Source organism: Schistocerca cancellata, chromosome 12 (assembly GCF_023864275.1).
Source record: "Schistocerca cancellata isolate TAMUIC-IGC-003103 chromosome 12, iqSchCanc2.1, whole genome shotgun sequence".
In the NCBI taxonomy this organism is placed as follows: domain Eukaryota; kingdom Metazoa; phylum Arthropoda; class Insecta; order Orthoptera; family Acrididae; genus Schistocerca; species Schistocerca cancellata.
Window position 1 is genome coordinate 3,092,651 of NC_064637.1, and position 18,967 is coordinate 3,111,617.

The following is an 18,967-nucleotide window of genomic DNA, read 5'->3' on the forward strand; positions in this document are numbered from 1 at the left end:
CCTTATGGCCATTCTGCTGTGAGTCAAAGATTTTCGAATCGGACGAAAAACAGATAGTGAATTGTAACATTCAGGGCCACCTAATGACGATGGATCACTCAAATTGCGTCCCGATTCAATACATCGTCCTCCAGCAGACTTGTCTCCATGGGTCTATTGCTGCCTCGGGCACCTTATGGCCGTTCTGCTGTGAGTCAAAGATTTTCGAATCGGATCACTCAAATTGCGTCCCGATTCAATACATCGTCCTCCAGCCTACGTGACTCCATGGGTCTATTGCTGAGTCGGGCACCTTATGGCCGTTCTGCTGTGAGTCTAGATTATCGAATGCGACGAAAAACTGATAGTGAATTGTAACGTTCAGGGCCAACTAATGACGATGGATCACTCAAATTGCGTCCCGATTCAATAAATCGTCCTCCAGCAGACTTGTCTCCATGGGTCTATTGCTGCCTCGGGCACCTTATGGCCGTTCTGCTGTGAGTCAAAGATTTTCGAATCGGACGAAAAACTGATAGTGAATTGTAACGTTCAAGTCCACCTAATGACGATGGATCACTCAAATTGCGTCCCGATTCAATACATCGTCATCCAGCAGACTTGTCTCCATGGGTCTATTGCTGCCTCGGTCACCTTATGGTCCTTCTCCCGTGAGTCTAGATTATCGAATGGGACGAAAAACTGATAGTTAATTCTAACATTCAGGGCCTCCTAATGACGATGGAACACTCCAATTGCGTCGCGATTCAATACATCGTCATCCTGCAGACTTGTCTCCATGGGTCTATTGCTGCCTCGGGCACCTTATGGCCGTTCTGCTGTGGGTCAAAGATTTTCGAATCGGACGAAGAACTGATAGTGAATTGTAACGTTCAGGGCCACCTAATGAGGATGGACCACACAAATTGCATCCCGATTCAATACATCGTCATCCAGCAGACTTGTCTCCATGGGTCTATTGCTGCCTCGGGCACCTTATGGCCGTTCTGCTGTGAGTCAATGATTTTCGAATCGGACGAAAAACTGATAGTGAATTGTAACATTCAGGGCCACCTAATGACGATGGATCACTCAAATTGCGTCCCGATTCAATACATCGTTCTCCAGCCGACTTGACTCCATGGGTCTATTGCTGCCTCGGGCACCTTATGGCCGTTCTGCAGTAAGTCTAGATTATTGAATGCGACGAAAAACTGATAGTGAATTGTAACGTTCAGGGCCACCTAATGACATCGGATCACTCAAATTGCGTCCTTATTCAATACATCGTCCTCCAGCCGACTTGACTCCATGGGTCTATTGCTGCCTCGGGCACCTTATGGCCGTTCTGCTGTGAGTCTAGATTATCGAATGCGACGAAAAACTGATAGTGAATTGTAACATTCAGGGCCTCCTAATGACGATGGAACACTCAAATTGCGTCGCGATTCAATACATCGTCATCCAGCAGACTTGTCTCCATGGGTCTATTGCTGCCTCGGGCACCTTATGGCCGTTCTGCTGTGAGTCAAAGATTTTCGAATCGGACGAAAAACTGATAGTGAATTGTAACGTTCAGGGCCACCTAATGACGATGGATCACTGAAATTGCGTCCCGATTCAATACATCGTCCTCCAGCCGACTTGTCTCCATGGGTCTATTGCTGCCTCGGGCACCTTATGGCCGTTCTGCTGTGAGTCAAAGATTTTCGAATCGGACGAAAAACTGATAGTGAATTGTAACGTTCAGGGCCACCTAATGACGATGGACCACTCAAATTGCGTCCCGATTCAATACATCGTCCTCCAGCAGGCTTGTCTCCATGGGTCTATTGCTGCCTCGGGCACCTTATGGCCGTTCTGCTGTGAGTCAAAGATTTTCGAATCGGACGAAAAACTGATAGTGAATTGTAACATTCAGGGCCACCTAATGAGGATGGACCACACAAATTGCGTCCCGATTCAATACATCGTCCTCCAACAGACTTGTCTCCATGGGTCTATTGCTGCCTCGGGCTCCTTATGGCCGTCCTGCTGTGAGTCAAAGATTTTCGAATCGGAAGAAAAACCGATAGTGAATTGTAACATTCAGGGCCACCTAATGACGATGGATGGCTCAAATTGCGTCCCGATTCAATACATCGTCCTCCAGCCAACTTGTCTCCATGGGTCTATTGCTGCCTCGGGCACCTTATGGCCGTTCTGCTGTGAGTGTGATTTTCCAATCGGACGAAAAACTGATAGTGAATTGTAACATTCAGGGCCACCTAATGACGATGGACCACTCAAATTGCGTCCCGATTCAATACATCGTCCTCCAGCAGGCTTGTCTCCATGGGTCTATTGCTGCCTCGGGCACCTTATGGCCGTTCTGCTGTGAGTCAAAGATTTTCGAATCGGACGAAAAACTGATAGTGAATTGTAACATTCAGGGCCACCTAATGAGGATGGACCACACAAATTGCGTCCCGATTCAATACATCGTCCTCCAACAGACTTGTCTCCATGGGTCTATTGCTGCCTCGGGCTCCTTACGGACGTTCTGCTGTGAGTCAAAGATTTTCGAATCGGAAGAAAAACCGATAGTGAATTGTAACATTCAGGGCCACCTAATGACGATGGATGGCTCAAATTGCGTCCCGATTCAATACATCGTCCTCCAGCCAACTTGTCTCCATGGGTCTATTGCTGCCTCGGGCACCTTATGGCCGTTCTGCTGTGAGTGTGATTTTCCAATCGGACGAAAAACTGATAGTGAATTGTAACATTCAGGGCCACCTAATGAGGATGGATCACTCTAATTGCGTCCCGATTCAATACATCGTCCTCCAGCAGACTTGTCTCCATGGGTCTATTGCTGATTCGGGCACCTTATGGCCGTTCTGCTGTGAGTCAAAGATTTTCGAATCGGACGAAAAACTGATAGTGAATTGTAACATTCAGGGTCTCCTAATGCCGATGGAACACTCAAATTGCACCGCGATTCAATACATCGTCATCCAGCAGACTTGTCTCCATGGGTCTATTGTTGCCTCGGGCACCTTATGGCCGTTCTGCTGTGAGTCAAAGATTTTCGAATCGGACGAAAAACTGATAGTGAATTGTAACATTCAGGGCCTCCTAATGACGATGGATCACTCAAATTGCGTCCCGATTCAATACATCTTCCTCCAGCCTACCTGACTCCATGGGTCTATTGCTGAGTCGGGCACCTTATGGCCGTTCTGCTGTGAGTCTAGATTATCGAATGCGACGAAAAACTGATAGTGAATTGTAACGTTCAGGGCCACCTAATGACGATGGATCACTGAAATTGCGTCCCGATTCAATACATCGTCCTCCAGCAGACTTGTCTCCATGGGTCAATTGCTGCCTCGGGCACCTTATGGCCGTTCTGCTGTGAGTCAAAGATTTTCGAATCGGACGAAAAACTGATAGTGAATTGTAACGTTCAGGTCCACCTAATGACGATGGATCTCTCAAATTGCGTCCCGATTCAATACATCGTCCTCCAGCAGACTTGTCTCCATGGGTCTATTGCTGCCTCGGGCACCTTATGGCCGTTCTGCTGTGAGTGTGATTTTCCAATCGGACGAAAAACTGATAGTGAATTGTAAAATTCAGGGCCACCTAATGAGGATGGATCACTCTAATTGCGTCCCGATTCAATACATCGTTCTCCAGCCTACTTGACTCCATGGGTCTATTGCTGAGTCGGGCACCTTATGGCCGTTCTGCTGTGAGTCTAGATTATCGAATACGACGAAAAACTGATAGTGAATTGTAACGATCAGGGCCACCTAATGACGATGGATCACTCAAATTGCGTCCCGATTCAATACATCGTCCTCCAGCAGACTTGTCTCCATGGGTCTATTGGTGCCTCGGGCACCTTATGGCCGTTCTGCTGTGAGTCAAAGATTTTCGAATCGGACGAAAAACTGATAGTGAATTGTAACGTTCAGGTCCACCTAATGACGATGGATCACTCAAATTGCGTCCCGATTCAATACATCGTCCTCCAGCAGACATGTCTCCATGGGTCTATTGCTGCCTCGGGCACCTTATGGCCATTCTGCTGTGAGTCAAAGATTTTCGAATCGGACGAAAAACAGATAGTGAATTGTAACATTCAGGGCCACCTAATGACGATGGATCACTCAAATTGCGTCCCGATTCAATACATCGTCCTCCAGCAGACTTGTCTCCATGGGTCTATTGCTGCCTCGGGCACCTTATGGCCGTTCTGCTGTGAGTCAAAGATTTTCGAATCGGATCACTCAAATTGCGTCCCGATTCAATACATCGTCCTCCAGCCTACGTGACTCCATGGGTCTATTGCTGAGTCGGGCACCTTATGGCCGTTCTGCTGTGAGTCTAGATTATCGAATGCGACGAAAAACTGATAGTGAATTGTAACGTTCAGGGCCAACTAATGACGATGGATCACTCAAATTGCGTCCCGATTCAATAAATCGTCCTCCAGCATACTTGTCTCCATGGGTCTATTGCTGCCTCGGGCACCTTATGGCCGTTCTGCTGTGAGTCAAAGATTTTCGAATCGGACGAAAAACTGATAGTGAATTGTAACGTTCAAGTCCACCTAATGACGATGGATCACTCAAATTGCGTCCCGATTCAATACATCGTCCTCCAGCAGACTTGTCTCCATGGGTCTATTGCTGCCTCGGGCACCTTATGGTCGTTCTCCCGTGAGTCTAGATTATCGAATGGGACGAAAAACTGATAGTTAATTCTAACATTCAGGGCCTCCTAATGACGATGGAACACTCAAATTGCGTCGCGATTCAATACATCGTCATCCTGCAGACTTGTCTCCATGGGTCTATTGCTGCCTCGGGCACCTTGTGGCCGTTCTGCTGTGAGTCAAAGATTTTCGAATCGGACGAAAAACTGATAGTGAATTGTAACATTCAGGGCCACCTAATGACGATGGATCACTCAAATTGCGTCCCGATTCAATACATCGTCCTCCAGCCGACTTGACTCCATGGGTCTATTGCTGCCTCGGGCACCTTATGGCCGTTCTGCTGTGAGTCTAGATTATCGAATGCGACGAAAAACTGATAGTGAATTGTAACATTCAGGGCCTCCTAATGACGATGGAACACTCAAATTGCGTCGCGATTCAATACATCGTCATCCAGCAGACTTGTCTCCATGGGTCTATTGCTGCCTCGGGCACCTTATGGCCGTTCTGCTGTGAGTCAAAGATTTTCGAATCGGACGAAAAACTGATAGTGAATTGTAACGTTCAGGGCCACCTAATGACGATGGATCACTGAAATTGCGTCCCGATTCAATACATCGTCCTCCAGCCGACTTGTCTCCATGGGTCTATTGCTGCCTCGGGCACCTTATGGCCGTTCTGCTGTGAGTCAAAGATTTTCGAATCGGACGAAAAACTGATAGTGAATTGTAACGTTCAGGGCCACCTAATGACGATGGACCACTCAAATTGCGTCCCGATTCAATACATCGTCCTCCAGCAGGCTTGTCTCCATGGGTCTATTGCTGCCTCGGGCACCTTATGGCCGTTCTGCTGTGAGTCAAAGATTTTCGAATCGGACGAAAAACTGATAGTGAATTGTAACATTCAGGGCCACCTAATGAGGATGGACCACACAAATTGCGTCCCGATTCAATACATCGTCCTCCAACAGACTTGTCTCCATGGGTCTATTGCTGCCTCGGGCTCCTTATGGCCGTTCTGCTGTGAGTCAAAGATTTTCGAATCGGAAGAAAAACCGATAGTGAATTGTAACATTCAGGGCCACCTAATGACGATGGATGGCTCAAATTGCGTCCCGATTCAATACATCGTCCTCCAGCCAACTTGTCTCCATGGGTCTATTGCTGCCTCGGGCACCTTATGGCCGTTCTGCTGTGAGTGTGATTTTCCAATCGGACGAAAAACTGATAGTGAATTGTAACATTCAGGGCCACCTAATGACGATGGACCACTCAAATTGCGTCCCGATTCAATACATCGTCCTCCAGCAGGCTTGTCTCCATGGGTCTATTGCTGCCTCGGGCACCTTATGGCCGTTCTGCTGTGAGTCAAAGATTTTCGAATCGGACGAAAAACTGATAGTGAATTGTAACATTCAGGGCCACCTAATGAGGATGGACCACACAAATTGCGTCCCGATTCAATACATCGTCCTCCAACAGACTTGTCTCCATGGGTCTATTGCTGCCTCGGGCTCCTTACGGCCGTTCTGCTGTGAGTCAAAGATTTTCGAATCGGAAGAAAAACCGATAGTGAATTGTAACATTCAGGGCCACCTAATGACGATGGATGGCTCAAATTGCGTCCCGATTCAATACATCGTCCTCCAGCCAACTTGTCTCCATGGGTCTATTGCTGCCTCGGGCACCTTATGGCCGTTCTGCTGTGAGTGTGATTTTCCAATCGGAAGAAAAACTGATAGTGAATTGTAACATTCAGGGCCACCTAATGAGGATGGATCACTCTAATTGCGTCCCGATTCAATACATCGTCCTCCAGCAGACTTGTCTCCATGGGTCTATTGCTGATTCGGGCACCTTATGGCCGTTCTGCTGTGACTCAAAGATTTTCGAATCGGACGAAAAACTGATAGTGAATTGTAACATTCAGGGTCTCCTAATGCCGATGGAACACTCAAATTGCACCGCGATTCAATACATCGTCATCCAGCAGACTTGTCTCCATGGGTCTATTGTTGCCTCGGGCACCTTATGGCCGTTCTGCTGTGAGTCAAAGATTTTCGAATCGGACGAAAAACTGATAGTGAATTGTAACATTCAGGGCCTCCTAATGACGATGGATCACTCAAATTGCGTCCCGATTCAATACATCTTCCTCCAGCCTACCTGACTCCATGGGTCTATTGCTGAGTCGGGCACCCTATGGCCGTTCTGCTGTGAGTCTAGATTATCGAATGCGACGAAAAACTGATAGTGAATTGTAACGTTCAGGGCCACCTAATGACGATGGATCACTGAAATTGCGTCCCGATTCAATACATCGTCCTCCAGCAGACTTGTCTCCATGGGTCAATTGCTGCCTCGGGCACCTTATGGCCGTTCTGCTGTGAGTCAAAGATTTTCGAATCGGACGAAAAACTGATAGTGAATTGTAACATTCAGGGCCACCTAATGAGGATGGACCACACAAATTGCGTCCCGATTCAATACATCGTCCTCCAACAGACTTGTCTCCATGGGTCTATTGCTGCCTCGGGCTCCTTACGGCCGTTCTGCTGTGAGTCAAAGATTTTCGAATCGGAAGAAAAACCGATAGTGAATTGTAACATTCAGGGCCACCTAATGACGATGGATGGCTCAAATTGCGTCCCGATTCAATACATCGTCCTCCAGCCAACTTGTCTCCATGGGTCTATTGCTGCCTCGGGCACCTTATGGCCGTTCTGCTGTGAGTGTGATTTTCCAATCGGAAGAAAAACTGATAGTGAATTGTAACATTCAGGGCCACCTAATGAGGATGGATCACTCTAATTGCGTCCCGATTCAATACATCGTCCTCCAGCAGACTTGTCTCCATGGGTCTATTGCTGATTCGGGCACCTTATGGCCGTTCTGCTGTGACTCAAAGATTTTCGAATCGGACGAAAAACTGATAGTTAATTCTAACATTCAGGGCCTCCTAATGACGATGGAACACTCAAATTGCGTCGCGATTCAATACATCGTCATCCTGCAGACTTGTCTCCATGGGTCTATTGCTGCCTCGGGCACCTTATGGCCGTTCTGTTGTGAGTCAAAGATTTTCGAATCGGACGAAAAACTGATAGTGAATTGTAACGTTCAGGGCCACCTAATGACGATGGATCACTCAAATTGCGTCCCGATTCAATACTTCGTCCTCCAGCCGACTTGTCTCCATGGGTCTATTGCTGCCTCGGGCACCTTATGGCCGTTCTGCTGTGAGTGTGATTTTCCAATCGGACGAAAAACTGATAGTGAATTGTAAAATTCAGGGCCACCTAATGAGGATGGATCACTCTAATTGCGTCCCGATTCAATACATCGTCCTCCAGCCTACTTGACTCCATGGGTCTATTGCTGAGTCGGGCACCTTATGGCCGTTCTGCTGTGAGTCTAGATTATCGAAACGACGAAAAACTGATAGTGAATTGTAACGATCAGGGCCACCTAATGACGATGGATCACTCAAATTGCGTCCCGATTCAATACATCGTCCTCCAGCAGACTTGTCTCCATGGGTCTATTGCTGCCTCGGGCACCTTATGGCCGTTCTGCTGTGAGTCAAAGATTTTCGAATCGGACGAAAAACTGATAGTGAATTGTAACGTTCAGGTCCACCTAATGACGATGGATCACTCAAATTGCGTCCCGATTCAATACATCGTCCTCCAGCAGACTTGTCTCCATGGGTCTATTGCTGCCTCGGGCACCTTATGGCCATTCTGCTGTGAGTCAAAGATTTTCGAATCGGACGAAAAACAGATAGTGAATTGTAACATTCAGGGCCACCTAATGACGATGGATCACTCAAATTGCGTCCCGATTCAATACATCGTCCTCCAGCCGACTTGACTCCATAGGTCTATTGCTGCCTCGGGCACCTTATGGCCGTTCTGCTGTGAGTCTAGATTATCGAATGCGACGAAAAACTGATAGTGAATTGTAACGTTCAGGGCCACCTAATGACGATGGATCACTCAAATTGCGTCCCGATTCAATACATCGTCCTCCAGCAGACTTGTCTCCATGGGTCTATTGCTGCCTCGGGCACCTTATGGCCATTCTGCTGTGAGTCAAAGATTTTCGAATCGGACGAAAAACTGATAGTGAATTGTAACGCTCAGGGCCACCTAATGACGATGGATCACTCAAATTGCGTCCCGATTCAATACATCGTCCTCCAGCCGACTTGACTCCATAGGTCTATTGCTGCCTCGGGCACCTTATGGCCGTTCTGCTGTGAGTCAAAGATTTTCGAATCGGACGAAAAACTGATAGTGAATTGTAACGTTCAGGTCCACCTAATGACGATGGATCACTCAAATTGCGTCCCGATTCAATACATCGTCCTCCAGCAGACTTGTCTCCATGGGTCTATTGCTGCCTCGGGCACCTTATGGCCGTTCTGCTGTGAGTCAAAGATTTTCAATCGGACGAAAAACAGATAGTGAATTGTAACATTCAGGGCCACCTAATGACGATGGATCACTCAAATTGCGTCCCGATTCAATACATCGTCCTCCAGCCGACTTGACTCCATAGGTCTATTGCTGCCTCGGGCACCTTATGGCCGTTCTGCTGTGAGTCTAGATTATCGAATGCGACGAAAAACTGATAGTGAATTGTAACGTTCAGGGCCACCTAATGACGATGGATCACTCAAATTGCGTCCCGATTCAATACATCGTCCTCCAGCAGACTCGTCTCCATGGGTCTATTGCTGCCTCGGGCACCTTATGGCCGTTCTACTGTGAGTCAAATATTTTCGAATCGGACGAAAAACTGATAGTGAATTGTAACGTTCAGGGCCACCTAATGACGACGCATCACTCAAATTGCGTCCCGATTCAATACATCGTCCTCCAGGAGGCTTGTCCCCATGGGTCTATTGCTGCCTCGGGCACCTTATGGCCGTTCTGCTGTGGGTCAAAGATTTTCGAATCGGACGAAGAACTGATAGTTAATTGTAACGTTCATGGCCACCTAATGACGATGGATCCCTCAAATTGCGTCCCGATTCAATACATCGTCCTCCAGCAGACTTGTCTCCATGGGTCTATTGCGGATTCGGGCACCTTATGCTGTGACTCAAAGATTTTCGAATCGGACGAAAAACTGATAGTGAATTGTAACATTCAGGGCCTCCTAATGACGATGGATCACTCAAATTGCTTCCCGATTCAATACATCGTCATCCAGCATGGGTCTATTGCTGCCTCGGGCACCTTATGGTCGTTCTCCCGTGAGTCTAGATTATCGAATGGGTTGAAAAACTGATAGTTAATTCTAACATTCAGGGCCTCCTAATGACGATGGAACACTCAAATTGCGTCGCGATTCAATACATCGTCATCCTGCAGACTTGTCTCCATGGGTCTATTGCTGCCTCGGGCACCTTATGGCCGTTCTGTTGTGAGTCAAAGATTTTCGAATCGGACGAAAAACTGATAGTGAATTGTAACGTTCAGGGCCACCTAATGACGATGGATCACTCAAATTGCGTCCCGATTCAATACTTCGTCCTCCAGCCGACTTGTCTCCATGGGTCTATTGCTGCCTCGGGCACCTTATGGCCGTTCTGCTGTGAGTGTGATTTTCCAATCGGACGAAAAACTGATAGTGAATTGTAAAATTCAGGGCCACCTAATGAGGATGGATCACTCTAATTGCGTCCCGATTCAATACATCGTCCTCCAGCCTACTTGACTCCATGGGTCTATTGCTGAGTCGGGCACCTTATGGCCGTTCTGCTGTGAGTCTAGATTATCGAATACGACGAAAAACTGATAGTGAATTGTAACGATCAGGGCCACCTAATGACGATGGATCACTCAAATTGCGTCCCGATTCAATACATCGTCCTCCAGCAGACTTGTCTCCATGGGTCTATTGCTGCCTCGGGCACCTTATGGCCGTTCTGCTGTGAGTCAAAGATTTTCGAATCGGACGAAAAACTGATAGTGAATTGTAACGTTCAGGTCCAACTAATGACGATGGATCACTCAAATTGCGTCCCGATTCAATACATCGTCCTCCAGCCGACTTGTCTCCATGGGTCTATTGCTGCCTCGGGCACCTTATGGCCATTCTGCTGTGAGTCAAAGATTTTCGAATCGGACGAAAAACAGATAGTGAATTGTAACATTCAGGGCCACCTAATGACGATGGATCACTCAAATTGCGTCCCGATTCAATACATCGTCCTCCAGCAGACTTGTCTCCATGGGTCTATTGCTGCCTCGGGCACCTTATGGCCGTTCTGCTGTGAGTCAAAGATTTTCGAATCGGATCACTCAAATTGCGTCCCGATTCAATACATCGTCCTCCAGCCTACGTGACTCCATGGGTCTATTGCTGAGTCGGGCACCTTATGGCCGTTCTGCTGTGAGTCTAGATTATCGAATGCGACGAAAAACTGATAGTGAATTGTAACGTTCAGGGCCAACTAATGACGATGGATCACTCAAATTGCGTCCCGATTCAATAAATCGTCCTCCAGCAGACTTGTCTCCATGGATCTATTGCTGCCTCGGGCACCTTATGGCCGTTCTGCTGTGAGTCAAAGATTTTCGAATCGGACGAAAAGCTGATAGTGAATTGTAACGTTCAAGTCCACCTAATGACGATGGATCACTCAAATTGCGTCCCGATTCAATACATCGTCCTCCAGCAGACTTGTCTCCATGGGTCTATTGCTGCCTCGGGCACCTTATGGTCGTTCTCCCGTGAGTCTAGATTATCGAATGGGACGAAAAACTGATAGTTAATTCTAACATTCAGGGCCTCCTAATGACGATGGAACACTCAAATTGCGTCGCGATTCAATACATCGTCATCCTGCAGACTTGTCTCCATGGGTCTATTGCTGCCTCGGGCACCTTGTGGCCGTTCTGCTGTGAGTCAAAGATTTTCGAATCGGACGAAAAACTGATAGTGAATTGTAACATTCAGGGCCACCTAATGACGATGGATCACTCAAATTGCGTCCCGATTCAATACATCGTCCTCCAGCCGACTTGACTCCATGGGTCTATTGCTGCCTCGGGCACCTTATGGCCGTTCTGCTGTGAGTCTAGATTATCGAATGCGACGAAAAACTGATAGTGAATTGTAACATTCAGGGCCTCCTAATGACGATGGAACACTCAAATTGCGTCGCGATTCAATACATCGTCATCCAGCAGACTTGTCTCCATGGGTCTATTGCTGCCTCGGGCACCTTATGGCCGTTCTGCTGTGAGTCAAAGATTTTCGAATCGGACGAAAAACTGATAGCGAATTGTAACGTTCAGGGCCACCTAATGACGATGGATCACTGATATTGCGTCCCGATTCAATACATCGTCCTCCAGCCGACTTGTCTCCATGGGTCTATTGCTGCCTCGGGCACCTTATGGCCGTTCTGCTGTGAGTCAAAGATTTTCGAATCGGACGAAAAACTGATAGTGAATTGTAACGTTCAGGGCCACCTAATGACGATGGACCACTCAAATTGCGTCCCGATTCAATACATCGTCCTCCAGCAGGCTTGTCTCCATGGGTCTATTGCTGCCTCGGGCACCTTATGGCCGTTCTGCTGTGAGTCAAAGATTTTCGAATCGGACGAAAAACTGATAGTGAATTGTAACATTCAGGGCCACCTAATGAGGATGGACCACACAAATTGCGTCCCGATTCAATACATCGTCCTCCAACAGACTTGTCTCCATGGGTCTATTGCTGCCTCGGGCTCCTTATGGCCGTTCTGCTGTGAGTCAAAGATTTTCGAATCGGAAGAAAAACCGATAGTGAATTGTAACATTCAGGGCCACCTAATGACGATGGATGGCTCAAATTGCATCCCGATTCAATACATCGTCCTCCAGTCAACTTGTCACCATGGGTCTATTGCTGCCTCGGGCACCTTATGGCCGTTCTGCTGTGAGTGTGATTTTCCAATCGGACGAAAAACTGATAGTGAATTGTAACATTCAGGGCCACCTAATGACGATGGATCACTCTAATTGCGTCCCGATTCAATACATCGTCCTCCAGCAGACTTGTCTCCATGGGTCTATTGCTGCCTCGGGCACCTTATGGCCGTTCTGCTGTGAGTCAAAGATTTTCGAATCGGACGAAAAACTGATAGTGAATTGTAACGTACAGGTCCACCTAATGACGATGGATCACTCAAATTGCGTCCCGATTCAATACATCGTCCTCCAGCAGACTTGTCTCCATGGGTCTATTGCTGCCTCGGGCACCTTATGGCCGTTCTGCTGTGAGTCAAAGATTTTCGAATCGGACGAAGAACAGATAGTGAATTGTAACATTCAGGGCCACCTAATGACGATGGATCACTCAAATTGCGTCCCGATTCAATACATCGTCCTCCAGCCGACTTGACTCCATGGGTCTATTGCTGCCTCGGGCACCTTATGGCCGTTCTGCTGTGAGTCAAAGATTTTCGAATCGGACGAAAAACTGATAGTGAATTGTAACGTTCAGGGCCACCTAATGACGATGGATCACTCAAATTGCGTCCCGATTCAATACATCGTCCTCCAGCCGACTTGTCTCCATGGGTCTATTGCTGCCTCGGGCACCTTGTGGCCGTTCTGCTGTGAGTCAAAGATTTTCGAATCGGATCACTCAAATTGCGTCCCGATTCAATACATCGTCCTCCAGCCTACGTGACTCCATGGGTCTATTGCTGAGTCGGGCACCTTATGGCCGTTCTGCTGTGAGTCTAGATTATCGAATGCGACGAAAAACTGATAGTGAATTGTAACGTTCAGGGCAACCTAATGACGATGGATCACTCAAATTGCGTCCCGATTCAATACATCGTCCTCCAGCAGACTTGTCTCCATGGGTCTATTGCTGCCTCGGGCACCTTATGGCCGTTCTGCTGTGAGTGTGATTTTCCAATCGGACGAAAAACTGATAGTGAATTGTAACATTCAGGGCCACCTAATGACGATGGATCACTCTAATTGCGTCCCGATTCAATACATCGTCCTCCATCCTACTTGACTCCATGGGTGTATTGCTGCCTCGGGCACCTTATGGCCGTTCTGCTGTGAGTCAAAGATTTTCGAATCGGACGAAAAACAGATAGTGAATTGTATCATTCAGGGCCACCTAATGACGATGGATCACTCAAATTGCGTCCCGATTCAATACGTCGTCATCCAGCAGACTTGTCTCCATGGGTCTATTGCTGCCTCGGGCACCTTATGGTCGTTCTCCCGTGAGTCTAGATTATCGAATGGGACGAAAAACTGATAGTTAATTCTAACATTCAGGGCTTCCTAATGACGATGGAACACTCAAATTGCGTCCCGATTCAATACATCGTCCTCCAGCAGGCTTGTCTCCATGGGTCTATTGCTGCCTCGGGCACCTTATGGCCGTTCTGCTGCGAGTCAAAGATTTTCGATTCGGACGAAAAACTGATAGTGAATTGTAACATTCAGGGCCACCTAATGAGGATGGACCACACAAATTGCGTCCCGATTCAATACATCGTCCTCCAACAGACTTGTCTCCATGGGTCTATTGCTGCCTCGAGCTCATTATGGCCGTTCTGCTGTGAGTCAAAGATTTTCGAATCGGAAGAAAAACCGATAGTGAATTGTAACATTCAGGGCCACCTAATGACGATGGATCACTCAAATTGCGTCCCGATTCAATACATCGTCCTCCAGCCAACTTGTCTCCTTGGGTCTATTGCTGCCTCGGGCACCTTATGGCCGTTCTGCTGTGAGTGTGATTTTCCAATCGGACGAAAAACTGATAGTGAATTGTAACATTCAGGGTCACCTAATGAGGATGGATCACTCTAATTGCGTCCCGATTCAATACATCGTCCTCCAGCAGACTTGTCTCCATGGGTCTATTGCTGCCTCGGGCACCTTATGGTCGTTCTCCCGTGAGTCTAGATTATCGAATGGGACGAAAAACTGATAGTTAATTCTAACATTCAGGGCCTCCTAATGACGATGGAACACTCAAATTGCGTCGCGATTCAATACATCGTCATCCTGCAGACTTGTCTTCATGGGTCTATTGCTGCCTCGGGCACCTTGTGGCCGTTCTGCTGTGAGTCAAAGATTTTCGAATCGGACGAAAAACTGATAGTGAATTGTAACATTCAGGGCCACCTAATGACGATGGATCACTCAAATTGCGTCCCGATTCAATACATCGTCCTCCAGCCGACTTGACTCCATGGGTCTATTGCTGCCCCGGGCACCTTATGGCCGTTCTGCTGTGAGTCTAGATTATCGGATGCGACGAAATACTGATAGTGAATTGTAACGTTCAGGGCCACCTAATGACGATGGATCACTCAAATTGCGTCCCGATTCATTACATCGTCCTCCAGCAGACTTGTCTCCATGGGTCTATTGCTGCCTCGGGCACCTTATGGCCGTTCTGCTGTGAGTCAAAGATTTTCGAATCGGACGAAAAACTGATAGTGAATTGTAACGTTCAGGGCCACCTAATGACGATGCATCACTCAAATTGCGTCCCGATTCAATACATCGTCCTCCAGCAGGCTTGTCCCCATGGGACTATTGCTGCCTCGGGCACCTTATGGCCGTTCTGCTGTGGGTCAAAGATTTTCGAATCGGTCGAAGAACTGATAGTTAATTGTAACTTTCAGGGCCACCTAATGACGATGGATCCCTCAAATTGCATCCCGATTCAATACATCGTCCTCCAGCAGACTTGTCTCCATGGGTCTATTGCGGATTCGGGCACCTTATGCTGTGACTCAAAGATTTTCGAATCGGACGAAAAACTGATAGTGAATTGTAACATTCAGGGCCTCCTAATGACGATGGATCACTCAAATTGCTTCCCGATTCAATACATCGTCATCCAGCAGACTTGTCTCCATGGGTCTATTGCTGCCTCGGGCACCTTACGGTCGTTCTCCCGTGAGTCTAGATTATTGAATGGGACGAAAAACTGATAGTTAATTCTAACATTCAGGGCCTCCTAATGACGATGGAACACTCAAATTGCGTCGCGATTCAATACATCGTCATCCTGCAGACTTGTCTCCATGGGTCTATTGCTGCCTCGGGCAACTTATGGCCGTTCTGTTGTGAGTCAAAGATTTTCGAATCGGACGAAAAACTGATAGTGAATTGTAACATTCAGGGCCACCTAATGACGATGGATCACTCAACTTGCGTCCCGATTCAATACATCGTTCTCCAGCCGACTTGACTCCATGGGTCTATTGCTGCCTCGGGCACCTTTTGGCCGTTCTGCTGTGAGTCTAGATTATCGAATGCGACGAAAAACTGATAGTGAATTGTAACCTTCAGGGCCACCTAATGACGATGGATCACTCAAATTGCGTCCCGATTCAATACTTCGTCCTCCAGCCGACTTGTCTCCATGGGTCTATTGCTGCCTCGGGCACCTTATGGCCGTTCTGCTGTGAGTGTGATTTTCCAATCGGACGAAAAACTGATAGTGAATTGTAACATTCAGGGCCACCTAATGACGATGGATCACTCTAATTGCGTCCCGATTCAATACATCGTCCTCCAGCAGACTTGTCTCCATGGGTCTATTGCTGATTCGGGCACCTTGTGGCCGTTCTGCTGTGACTCAAAGATTTTCGAATCGGACGAAAAACTGATAGTGAATTGTAACATTCAGGGTCTCCTAATGCCGATGGAACACTCAAATTGCGTCGCGATTCAATACATCGTCATCCAGCAGACTTGTCTCCATGGGTCTATTGTTGCCTCGGGCACCTTATGGCCGTTCTGCTGTGAGTCAAAGATTTTCGAATCGGACGAAAAGCTGATAGTGAATTGTAACATTCAGGGCCACCTAATGACGTTGGATCACTCAAATTGCGTCCCGATTCAATACATCGTCCTCCAGCAGACTTGTCTCCATGGGTCTATTGCTGCCTCGGGCACTTTATGGCCGTTCTGCTGTGAGTCAAAGATTTTCGAATCGGACGAAAAACTGATAGTGAATTGTAACGTTCAGGTCCACCTAATGACGATGGATCTCTCAAATTGCGTCCCGATTCAATACATCGTCCTCCAGCAGACTTGTCTCCATGGGTCTATTGCTGCCTCGGGCACCTTAAGGCCGTTCTGCTGTGAGTCAAAGATTTTCAATCGGACGAAAAACAGATAGTGAATTGTAACATTCAGGGCCACCTAATGACGATGGATCACTCAAATTGCGTCCCGATTCAATACGTCGTCATCCAGCAGACTTGTCTCCATGGGTCTATTGCTGCCTCGGGCACCTTATGGTCGTTCTCCCGTGAGTCTAGATTATCGAATGGGACGAAAAACTGATAGTTAATTCTAACATTCAGGGCCTCCTAATGACGATGGAACACTCAAATTGCGTCGCGATTCAATACATCGTCATCCTGCAGACTTGTCTTCATGGGTCTATTGCTGCCTCGGGCACCTTATGGCGGTTCTGCTGTGAGTCTAGATTATCGAATGCGACGAAAAACTGATAGTGAATTGTGACGTTCAGGGCCACCTAATGACGATGGATCACTCAAATTGCGTCCCGATTCAATACATCGTCCTCCAGCAGACTTGTCTCCATGGGTCTATTGCTGCCTCGGGCACCTTATTTATGGCCGTTCTGTTGTGAGTCAAAGATTTTCGAATCGGACGAAAAACTGATGGTGAATTGTAACATTCAGGGCCACCTAATGACGATGGATCACTCAACTTGCGTCCCGATTCAATACATCGTTCTCCAGCCGACTTGACTCCATGGGTCTATTGCTGCCTCGGGCATTTTTTGGCCGTTCTGCTGTGAGTCTAGATTATCGAATGCGACGAAAAACTGATAGTGAATTGTAACGTTCAGGGCCACCTAATGACGATGGATCACTCAAATTGCGTCCCGATTCATTACTTCGTCCTCCAGCCGACTTGTCTCCATGGGTCTATTGCTGCCTCGGGCACCTTATGGCCGTTCTGCTGTGAGTGTGATTTTCCAATCGGCCGAAAAACTGATAGTGAATTGTACAATTCAGGGCCACCTAATGAGGATGGATCACTCTAATTGCGTCCCGATTCAATACATCGTCCTCCAGCAGACTTGTCTCCATGGGTCTATTGCTGATTCGGGCACCTTGTGGCCGTTCTGCTGTGACTCAAAGATTTTCGAATCGGACGAAAAACTGATAGTGAATTGTAACGTTCAGGGCCACCTAATGACGATGGATCACTCAAATTGCGTCCCGATTCAATACATCGTCCTCCAGCAGACTTGTCTCCATGGGCCTATTGCTGCCTCGGGCACCTTATGGCGGTTCTGCTGTGAGTCAAAGATTTTCGAATCGGACGAAAAACAGATAGTGAATTGTAACGTTCAGGGCCACCTAATGACGATGGATCACTCAAATTGCGTCCCGATTCAATACATCGTCCTCCAGCCGACTTGTCTCCATGGCTCTATTGCTGCCTCGGGCACCTTATGGCCGTTCTGCTGTGACTCAAAGATTTTCAAATCTGACGAAAAACTGATAGTGAATTGTAACATTCAGGGCCACCTAATGACGATGGATCACTCAAATTGCGTCCCGATTCAATACATCGTCCTCCAGCCGACTTGTCTCCATGGGTCTATTGCTGCCTCGGGCACCTTATGGCCGTTCTGCTGTGAGTCAAAGATTTTCGAATCGGACGAAAAACTGATAGTGAATTGTAACGTTCAGGGCCACCTAATGACGATGCATCACTCAAATTGCGTCCCGAATCAATACATCGTCCTCCAGCAGGCTTGTCCCCATGGGTCTATTGCTGCCTCGGGCACCTTATGGCCGTTCTGCTGTGGGTCAAAGATTTTCGAATCGGACGAAGAACTGATAGTTAATTGTAACGTTCAGGATCTCCTAATGCCGATGGAACACTCAAATTGCGTCGCGATTCAATACATCGTCATCCAGCAGACTTGTCTCCATGGGTCTATTGTTGCCTCGGGCACCTTATGGCCGTTCTGCTGTGAGTCAAAGGTTTTCGAATCGGACGAAAAGCTGATAGTGAATTGTAACATTCAGGGCCACCTAATGACGTTGGATCACTCAAATTGCGTCCCGATTCAATACATCGTCCTCCAGCAGACTTGTCTCCATGGGTCTATTGCTGCCTCGGGCACCTTATGGCCGTTCTGCTGTGAGTCAAAGATTTTCGAATCGGACGAAAAACTGAAAGTGAATTGTAACGTTCAGGGCCACCTAATGACGATGGATCACTCA